Here is an 11262-nt window from a genome sequence, read left to right on the forward strand (position 1 = left end):
CCTTTCCCTCCTCCAGGGGATCTTCCCAACTCAGGGATCGAACCCAGGTCTCTGCATTGCAGGCAGATTCTTTACCAGCTGAGCCACCAGGGAAGCCCAAGAAGACTGGAGTGGGTAGCCTCTCCCTTCTCCAGCAGATCTTCCTGACCCAGGAATCGAACTGGGGTGGACATTAGGCCTTTAGCCAACAGTGTCATGGGCTATGGGAGACTGGGCACCAGCAGGGCAGGTGGCCTTCAGACCACCTGGGCTGCTCATAGGCTTGCAGAGGGGCCACTACTGGGTCTGTAAACTCCAGGCCACAGGCAAGTGTGCACAGACTATGAAGGAGCTGTGGTTTCAAGAGGGCTCTGGACAGGTTATCAATGGGCCAAGGCTGCAGTCACATGGGTTCTGTGCCCGCAGCTGGAGTTGGCATTTACCTCCTGCCCTGAGCTGGGAATTACTGGAAGACTTTTCCTCCTGCCATGTCCCTCCAGAGTCTTCTACTGAGAGCTTAAATTCATGGTCACCTTAAAAGAGAAGTGCTTAAAGGAATTCTGTTCTTACCATAGAGCACATATTGAAGGAACATTTAGAACTGAGAGACAATTAATTAATACCTGACAAAGTGGTCAGAGCTCACAGTTTTAACCACTCCCCAAAGCTGGCTGGGGAGGGTGTGTGATGATCTTAAGAATAGCGTTGAGTGGAGGGAAATGGTCATAGAAACTGCCCGGGGAAGTGAGTCTGGGGCCCTGAGAAAAGAAAACTGGCAGGGCTCTGAGGTCAAGGCCACTAGCTCAGCTTTGCAGCATCCATGGCTGATCACCTTTAGTCCTCAGATTACTGCTCATCTGATAACCTAGGAAAACAGAGGATTACTTTTCCATGTTGGAATTGGGTGAACTTGGCCCCTGGGTCCTGTCCACAGGCCTGACTGCCTGCCCAGAACTATGAGACACAGACGTGGACAGGCTGCATCCCACCTAGGCCTGGGGCCAACCTCAAGTCTCTTAGCCCCTTGGATCCATCTTGCCTGGACCAAAATTCTCAGAATATGTCCTTTGTGTGCCCTTCACCTGACCCCACACCTCTGCCTAGCCACCTTCAGGACGGTCAGCGTGGTGCACAGTTGGAGGCACAGGAACATCCCTGTGATGAGGGAATCAGGTTGAGATGGATTTCATCTGCAGTGCCCAGCAGAGTGGCTGCTCAATGAATGATCTGATCTAGGCAGCAGGAGGAAAGCCAAGTAGGTGTTGAAGAGCTCCACAATCCATTCAAGAGATCCCAGTGCTTTTTTATTCAGTGTTCAAAGCACTTTATTTGTATTAATTCATTGAACTCTCAGAAAAATCTTGCAATGGTATTTATTATATTCTCTAACTTAGAGGTGAAGACAATGAAGCTCAGAGAGGTTAAGTAAGTTGCCCAGGATCACACAGGAAGTGACAGACCTGGGACTCTACCCAGAAAGCGTATTTCAGACGCCACTCTTAATTATCATAAAATACTGCCTCTTCAGCCATCTCTTCTCTATCCTCAGTCCCAGAATAGCAGTGGATACATAAGTATTGACTAAATACCCAGCACTGGGTAGTTCCCTTGATTGCACCACACAGGAGGCCACTCTCCCAGCTCTGAATAAGGTGCCCTGTATCTCTTCTGGCTAACTTGTTTTTTTCTCTTCTTTTTGAGCCCAGATCTGCAGCACTGTTATTAATAATGATAATGTGTGTGAGTGTGTGTGTGTGTGTTAGTCACTCAGTCGTTCTGACTCTTTGCAACCCAATGGACTGTAACCCACCAGGCTCCCCTGTCCGTGGAATTCTCCAGGTAAGAATACTGGAGTGCGTTGCCATTTCCTTCTCCAGAAGATCTTCCCCACCCAGGGACTGAACCCATGTCTCTTGTGTCTCCTGCATTGCAAGTGAATTCATTACCGTCTGAGCCACCAGGGAAGCCCAATAATGATAATGCTGCTGTTGCTACTAAGTTGCTTCAGTCATGTCCGACTCTGTGTGACCCCATAGACGGCAGCCCACCAGGCTCCCCCGTCCCTGGGATTCTCTAGGCAAGAACACTGGAGTGGGTTTCCATTTCCTTCTCCAATGCATGAAAGTGAAAAGTGAAAGTGAAGTTGCTTAGTCGTGTCCGACTCTTCGCGACCCCATGGACTGCAGCCTACCAGGCTCCTCCATCCATGGGATTTTCCAGGCAAGAGTACTGGAGTGGGGTGCCATTGCCTTCTCCAAATAATGATAATACCTCACCTTTATTAGATGAGCCAAAGCCATCCTCTGTACTTGCCTACCCAGTACCCAGTCTTCCCTCAACCTTAGTGACAGGTCCACTGCCCCCTTTTTGTCCCAGCTCCTTGGCAGCAGATGTGGCCCTGTGCTAAGTTGCCTAGTCAGTGAGATGTAAGTGGAGAGGTGACATGGGACTTCAGGGAAGCCTCCAGAGAAGGAGGGGCAAGCTGTTTTCCTCCCTCCCTCTTTGCTATCACTTGGGATGAGGAGACAATGCCTGAAGCTCCAGCCGGCTTCCTGGACTGGGAAGTGACCTTAAAGATGAACCTGACTGGGAAGCTACTTGTGGAAGGTGTTGCAGGAGGAAGTCAAGAGGAGATGAGAACCCTGACTTCATATCATCAGCACCATAGCCCTGGACTGCATGCCCCCCTTTATGTTTGTTTCAGCTGCTGCTCTTTGGGGTCTCCTGTTCAGGCAGCCATACTGAAACCTCAGAGACACAGGTGCAGCTGTCACCTCCATTTTACATATGGGGAAATTGAGTCCTTAAGGAAGCAGAGCCAGCTGGTTTGAACTAGCCAGTCTCATGGCAGGGCCTGTGTGCGGCCCCACTAACTACAGGTGCCTCCCAGCAGAACGCTAATTGCTCATCAAGCTGGGTAAACACTAGCTGGAGGGCGGCGGGGCTCTGCCAACATGGGGAGCAGGAATTTGAGGGCTTTGGCAGTGGCTTTGGTCTGCTGGCGCAGGGGGAACTGCTCTGTGTTCTCACCACATTTGAGTTGTCTGAGCTGGGGCCCTGCAGCATTTTGGCAGGGCACCCAGACCATGGTTATTAAATTCCTCATATTCTGATCTGCCCTCAAGGAACCAGTAGACCAAGCAGAAGCAATTATTGGAGTCTCTTGCAAGAGGGAAGTGATTCTGGCCCAAGTGAAACAGGATGGGATGGCTAAAGTCCCTGGACAGGGAATAGGATCTAAGAGCTGCAAAGACGCGCTTGTTTAGCATCTCCCAAAGTGGGCTTCAAAGCATTTTCCCAGAACACTGGTGTCAGAGATGTTATCGGCATTCGATGTGGAAGCACTGATGATCCGCGAAGCTTGAGAAACAGGACTTCTCAGAGCCTTTTCAGTGCATTAGGACATGGAGGGGAGCATTGCTTACTGGTATTTGAACTTTGAGCCCCCTCCCTTTTTTCGAGAAGCACCTTAGAAGATGTTTCTCCTCTTTAAAAAATATTATCAATATATATTATTTGTGGCTAATTTACTGCATGCCAGGCACTATACTATGGAATATACATACACTATCATTACTCCTCAGAAAAATCTATGAAGTGGGTAATGATACTATTGCCATTTTACAGATGAGAAAACAGAGGCTCAAAGAGTGATACGTCATGGTTACAAGACTGTCAGTGGTAAAGTGATTATCCTAACATTTCTGTTTGGCCCCAGAATCCACCATACTATTCAACCCAGAGAGGAAGAATTTGCCACATCCTGCAGCTGGCAAGAGGCCATGCTGGATGTGGATGCAGGTTTCTGGACTCCTGTTCCAATTGTATTTCATACTTTTCTAGATTCAAGAACATATGTCCATCTCCCTGCACTGTCCTTTCCTCCCCCACATCCAGAGCTGCAGCCAATCGACCAGCTAGAGATGAAGCAGAGCCTCTGGGCCTGGTTCTCCCCCATCACCCTACATGACCTCTCATTCACCCCTGTGGGCATAACACGTGACCCAGGGACACAAGCCTGAGCTGGACCCATCAGTTCCAGGCCATGCAGTCTACCCCAGGTCCAGCTGTAGACTGCTCTGGCTATGTGGTTTTACATTTTTAAATAGTTGAAGGAAAATAATATTTTGTGACACTGTAGCGGAAATCATGTGAAATCCAAATTTCAGTGTCCATGACCAAAGTCTGATTGATTCAGAGCCACACTCACCTGATTACACATTGTGTGTGGCTGCTTGTGCGGGAACATGGTGGAGCTGAGGGGCAGCGACAGGGCCCAGGGCCTGCAAAGCCTAAAGTACTTACCTCTTGGCCTTTGACAGAAAAACCTTAAAGATTAAATTAGTATCATCATCTGCCACTGGTGATTCCTTCTCAAATAGCTTGCTTTTTTCCTACTTCTCAGGCGCTGGTGGGAATGGATGGACTGTGACTAAACCTCAGGAGCAGACAGGAGTTGCAGGCCAAGCCACAAGGGGGGCCAGGCTCAGGAGCCCTGGTTCATGTGCTGGGGCCTGCCCTACCCTGCAGGCCCCTGAGCAGGTTCCTCCCATGGGGCCATGTTCCTGCAGATACGATGTGCCCTCATCTATCTACTTCATAAACATGTGTCTTAAGTTGCTTCAGTCATGTCCCACTCTTTGTGATCCCATGGACGGTAGCCCACCAGGCTCCTCTGCTATGGGTTTTCTCCAGGCAAGAATACTGGAGTGGGTTGCCATGCCCTCCTCCAGGGGATCTTCCTGACCAAGGGATCAAACTTACGTCTGTCTCTTGCATTGGCGGACTGGGTTCTTTACCACTAGTGCCACCTGGGAAGCCTAATAAACATGTTCAGTTCAGTTCAGTTCAGTCGCTCAGTCGTGTCCGACTCTTTGTGACCCCATGTACTGCAGCACGCCAGGCCTCTCTGTCCATCACCAACTCCCGGAGTCTACTACCATCGAGTCAGTGATGCCATCCAACCATCTCATCCTCTGTCGTCCCCTTCTCCTCCTGCCCCCAATCCTACCCAGCATTAGGGTCTTTTCCAATGAGTCAACTCTTCGCATGAGGTGGCCAAAGTATTGGAGTTTCAGCTTCAACATCGGACCTTCCAATGAACACCCAGGATTGATCTCTTTTAGGATGGATTGATTGGATCTCCTTGCAGTCCAAGGGACTCTCATGAGTCTTCTCCAACACCACAGTTCAAAAGCATCAATTCTTCGGCGCTCAGCTTTCTTCACCGTCCAACTCTCACATCCATACATGACCACTGGAAAAACCATAGCCTTGACTAGATGGACTTTTGTTGGCAAAGTAATGTCTCTGCTTTTAAATATGCTATCTAGGTTGGCCATAACCTTCCTTCCAAGGAGTAAGCGTCTTTTAATTTCATGGCTGCAATCACCATCAGCAGTGATTTTGGAGCCCCCGAAAATAAAGTCTGACACTGTTTCCACTGTTTCCCCATCTATTTCCCATGAAGTGATGGGACCAGATGCCATGATCTTAGTTTTCTGAACGTTGAGCTTTAAGCCAACTTTTTCACTCTCCTCTTTCACCTTCATCAAGAGGCTCTTTAGTTCTTCTTCACTTTCTGCCATAAGGGTGGTGTCATCCGCGTATCTGAGGTTATTGATATTTCTCCCGGCAATCTTGATTCCAGCTTGTGTTTCTTCCAACCCAGCGTTTCTCATGATGTACTCTGCATAGAAGTTAAATAAGAAGGGTGACAATACACAGCGTTGACGTACTCCTTTTCCTATTTGGAATCAGTCTGTTGTTCCATGTCCAGTTCTAACGGTTGCTTCCTGACCTGCATACAGGTTTCTCAAGAGACAGGTCAGATGGTCTGGTATTCCCATCTCTTTCAGAATTTTCCACAGTTTATTGTGATCCACACAGTCAAAGGCTTTGGCATAGTCAATAAAGCAGAAATAGATGTTTTTCTGGAACTCTCTTGCTTTTTCGATGATCCAGCGGATATTGGCAATTTGATCTCTGGTTCCTCTGCCTTTTCTAAAACCAGCTTGAACATCTGGAAGTTCACGGTTCATGTATTGCTGAAGCCTGGCTTGGAGAATTTTGAGCATTACTTTACTAGCATGTGAGATGAGTGCAATTGTGCGGTAGTTTGAGCATTCTTTGGCATTGCCTTTCTTTGGGATTGGAACGAAGACTGACCTCTTCCAGTCCTGTGGCCACTGCTGAGTTTTCCAAATTTGCTGGCATATCGAGTGCAGCACTTTCACAGCATCACCTTTGAGGATTTGAAATAGCTCAACTGGAATTCCATCACCTCCACTAGCTTTGTTCGTAGTGATGCTTTCTAAGGCCCACTTGACTTCCCATTCCAGGATGTCTGGCTCTAGGTGAGTGATCACACCATCGTTATTATCTGGGTCGTGAAGATCTTTTTTGTACAGTTCTTCTGTGTATTCTTGCCACCTCTTCTTAATATCTTCTGCTTCTGTTAGGTCCATACCATTTCTGTCCTTTATCGAGCCCATCTTTGCATGAAATGTTCCTTTGGTATCTCTAATTTTCTTGAAGAGATCTCTAGTCTTTCCCAATCTATTGTTTTCCTCTATTTCCTTGCACTGATTGATGAGGAAGGCTTTCTTATCTCTCCTTGCTATTCTTTGGAACTCTGCATTCAGATGGGAATATCTTTCCTTTTCTCCTTTGCTTTTCGCTTCTCTTCTCTTCCCAGCTATCTGTAAGGCCTCCTCAGACAGCCATTTTGCTTTTTTGCATTTCTTTTCCATGGGGATTTTCTTGATCCCTGTCTCGTGTACAATGTCACGAACCTCTGTCCATAGTTCATCAGGCACTCTGTCTATCAGGTCTAGTCCCTTAAATCTATTTGTCACTTCCACTGTATAGTCATAAGGGATTTGATCTAGGTCATACCTGAATGGTCTAGTGGTTTTCCCTACTTTCTTCAATTTAAGTCTGAATTTGGCAATAAGCAGTTCATGATCCGAGCCACAGTCTGCTCCCGGTCTTGTTTTTGCTGACTGTATAGAGCTTCTCCATCTTTGGCTGCAAAGAATATAATCAATCTGATTTCGCTGTTGACCATCTGGTTATGTCCATGTGTAGAGTCTTCTCTTGTGTTGTTGGAATAGGGTGTTTGCTATTACCAGTGCGTTCTCGTGGCAAAACTCTATTAGCCTTTGCCCTGCTTCATTCTGTACTCCAAGGCCAAACTTGCCTGTTATGCCAGGTGTTTCTTGACTTCCTACTTTTGCATTCCAGTCCCCTATAATGAAAAGGACATCTTTTTTGGGTGTTAGTTCTAGAAGGTCTTGTAGGTCTTCATAGAATCGTTCAACTTCAGCTTCTTCAGCGTTACTGGTCGGGGCATAGACTTGGATTACCGTGATATTGAATGGTTTGCTTTGGAAACGAACAGAGATCATTCTATCGTTTTTAAGATTGCATCCAAGTACTGCATTTTGGACTCTTTTGTTGACCATGATGGCTACTCCATTTCTTCTAAGGGATTCTTGCCCACAGTAGTAGATACAATGATCATCTGAGTTAAATTCACCCATTCCAGTCCATCTTAGTTCGCTGATTTCTAGAATGTCAACGTTCACTCTTGCCATCTCCTGTTTGACCACTTCCAATTTGCCTTGATTCATGGACCTTACATTCCAGGTTCCTATGCAATATTGCTCTTTACAGCATCGGACTTTGCGTCTATCACCAGTCACATCCACAGTTGGGTATCGTTTTTGCTTTGGCTCCATCCCATCATTCTTTCTGGAGTTATTTCTCCACTGATCTCCATTAGTATGTTGGGCACCTACTGACCTGGGGAGTTCATCTTTCAGTGTCCTATCTTTTTGCCTTTTTATACTGTTCATGGGGTTCTCAAGGCAAGAATACTGAAGTGGTTTGCCATGCCCTTCTCCAGTGGACCACATTCTGTCAGACCTCTCCACCATGACCTATCCGTCTTGGGTGGCCCCATACGGCATGGCTTAGTTTCATTGAGATAGACAAGGCTGTGGTCCGTGTGATCAGATTAGCTAGTTTTTTGTAATTCTAGTTTCAGTGTGTCTGCCCTCTGATGCCCTCTCGCAACACTTACCGTCTTACTTGGGTTTCTCTTACTGTGGGCCTTGGGTAATTCCTCTCGCCGCCAACGCCGGCCCCCAGCCCCTGGCCCGGCCTAGCCCCTGTCGGCAGCCGCCCCCGGCCCCCGGGCCCCGGCCCGGCCTAGGCCCTGTCGGCCGCCGCCCCCGGCTCCCGGCCCCCGGCCCGGCCTAGCTCCTCTCGGCCACGCTTCTGCGCCGAGCCGTCGCAGCCGCCTCGCTTCTGCACCGATAATAAACATGTAGTGAACACCAACTAGGCAATGGCACCCCACTCCAGTACTCTTGCCTGGAAAATCCCATGGACGGAGGAGCCTGGTAGGCTACAGTCCACGGGGTTGCTAAGAGTCGGACAACTGAGTGACTTCACTTTCACTTTTCCCTTTCATGCACTGGAGAAGAAAACGGCAACCCACTCCAGTATTCTTGCCTGGAGAATCCCAGGGACAGCGGAGCCTGGTGGGCTGCCGTCTATGGGGTCGCACAGAGTCAGACACGACTGAAGCAACTTAGCAGCAGCAGCAGAACACCAACTATGGGCCATGTAGGGTACTGTTTAATGTATTTATATACATTCACACACATGCTTGTATATTATACACGTGTGTAATGCAGAAAACTTTCTGCTAGTTGTTAAGTGCTATAAGGAAAAAGAAAGGGCTTGAGATAGTGATGGGGTGTTTCTTTAAATAAGGGGACCAGGAGTGCTTTCTCAAGGGCATGAGCAGAGACCTAACTAGAGCAATGAAGCGATGCCTTCCAGGCAGCAGGAATAGCAAGTTAAAGGCCCTGAAATGGAAATGTCCTGTGTGTGCTTCTAGGAGAGCAGTGAGGCTGAGATGGCTAGACAGTAGAGCCTGAGGGGTGCTGGTAGCAAAAGGGTCTAGGGAGGATGATGGAGAAGGGCCTGAGAGGCCAAGGAGAGGGTCTGGGTGATCCCATGAGTGCAGTGGGAGATCAGAGGGTTTGTGCCATGACCTATTTCAATGATTTAAAGGGAAATCTGCCATGCGAAGGCTGGATCGAGCGGTGGGTCTCAATGCCACAGACTCTCCTTTGGGTCCTCAGGGTGGGATACAACGAAAAGACCTGGGTAGCAGGAAGATGCTGTAACTCTCCAAGTTGAAAAGCTAACAAAGGCTGGGTGCTGGGCCCACTGCAGCCTGTCAGGGCACTGTGGGCTGGGGACTGTGGTGCGGCCTGGAGAGAGCTGGGGACTCGGTCAGACTGCAGGTTGGACCAAGTGTGCCATCAGGCCTTACCTCATCCAGTACATCTCCACCACAACCACTCCACACCCCCAAAATGTCCATCTGTCTCAGGCCAGGCATGCCATGACACACCTGTCTTCTCTGAGTCCTTCCTCCCCTGGATGTGGAGCTCCTGGCCCACAGGTGCCACCGGTTCACAAGCACTGAGTTGGTGGCTGGAGCAGCTCTTTACCGAATGACTGAGCCAGAGGCTGGAGTTGGAGGGACACGTGGAAGCAGGGTGGGAGGGGATGGGCAGTGCAGGCTTGGGTGTGTGACCTCTCCTTCCATGGGTGAAGGGCACTCAGATCCACCCCCTCCAGAGACCCCGTGTCCCAGTGATGTGTCCCAGGTTCCTCATCACTCACATCCACACCCGACACACAGTGAGCCCCTCAAAGCTCCTCCACTTTGATCCCAGTTCTAATGAACCCACAGCGCCTGGGAGATGGGTAGAGGAATACATACTCTGGAGTGCCCATCATGGATGTGGCATGAAAACTTTCAGGCTTGCCAACTCTCACATGAAGGGGATGTTTACTACTTTGCAGATGAGAAAATCAAGTCAGAAAGGTGATCTGCCTCAGGGTCAAGGAGCCAACAAACAGCAGAGCCAGTTTGTGTTCTCTGAACCCTGCCCCCATGCCTGCTGGAGCAGTGACTGGATGGGAATCTCAAGTAGCTATTCACTATTCTCCCTTGTCCGCCATTAGTGGTATAGGGGTGTAGACATCTCTTAACACCCATGAGGATGACTGCAAAAAAGACCGTAACAAGTGTGGGAAAGGAAGTGGAGAAAGTGAAACCCTGGGACACGGCTGGTGGGAATGTAAAATGGTGCACCCTCTTTTTTAAAAAATTGATTTACAGCATTGTGTTGGTATATCCTTTTGGAGAACAGTTTGGCAGATCCTCAAAACCTGTGCTGTTACCATTTGATACAGTCTACTACCAGATATGTATGTGCCCAAGAGCATTAAAAACAGAGGTCCATGTAAAAACTTGTACATGAATCTTCATTGTAGCATTCTGTGTAATAGCCAAGATACTGCAAACAATCCAAATGTCAACCAATTGGTGAGTGGATAGATAAAATCTAAAATGTGGTGTTTCCATATAATGGAATACTATTGAGCAATAAAGAGGAAGGAAACCCTGGCATATGCAAATGACAGGGATGAGTCTTGAAAACATTATGAAGTGAAAGAAGCCCAGCACAAAAGGCCACCTACTATGTGATCCCACTTATATGGAATATCCGAAGAGGGAAATCCACAGACACAAAGGCAGATCAGTGGTTGCCTAGGGCTGGGGGGAGGGGGGAGGTTGGGGCAGGGAGGGATGTGAGGGGCGGTGTGAGGAGCGTGTTTGGGAAGGGATGACAGCTGGTGGGCATGGGTTTCTTTTTTCAGGTGATAAAAATGTTCTGGAATTAAGAGGTGATGGCTGCACAACTGAATATACTAAAAACCACAGCCGTGTACCCTTCAAAAGAGTGAATTATCTCAGTAGTTATTAAAAAAAAAAACCAAAAAACAGAACACTTGCGGGTTGTTCTTCTTCAAGCTCCAGGTTAAGCACAGAAGTGTCCTTTGCTAGACGCTTCATCCCCAGCAGCGGCTGGACAACAAGGCTTGGGCCTGGAATGCAGCCTGCTCACTCTCAGATTAGGTGGGGAGCCTGTCTTATCTCTTCCTCTAAATCCACATTCCAGAGCCCTGACTCTGTCCTCCTGCAGCTCCATGACTCCTGGGCTCACCAGATCTCCTCAGGAAAAGTCTGAGTGGTGGGTCCCATGTCAAACACCAATTCTTTCCAGGTTTTTAAGCTTTATGGACGCCATGCAGTACCAGGAGTCCGGGTCTGGAGTTCAGCAGACTCCCAGACAATCCCAACTCTGTCCCTTTGGGAAAAGGAAACTATAGAACCATTTTTTGAGAGCC

This window comes from Giraffa tippelskirchi, chromosome 13, assembly GCF_054371585.1.
Source record: "Giraffa tippelskirchi isolate mGirTip1 chromosome 13, T2T-mGirTip1v1.2.pri, whole genome shotgun sequence".
Taxonomy (NCBI): Eukaryota; Metazoa; Chordata; class Mammalia; order Artiodactyla; family Giraffidae; genus Giraffa; species Giraffa tippelskirchi.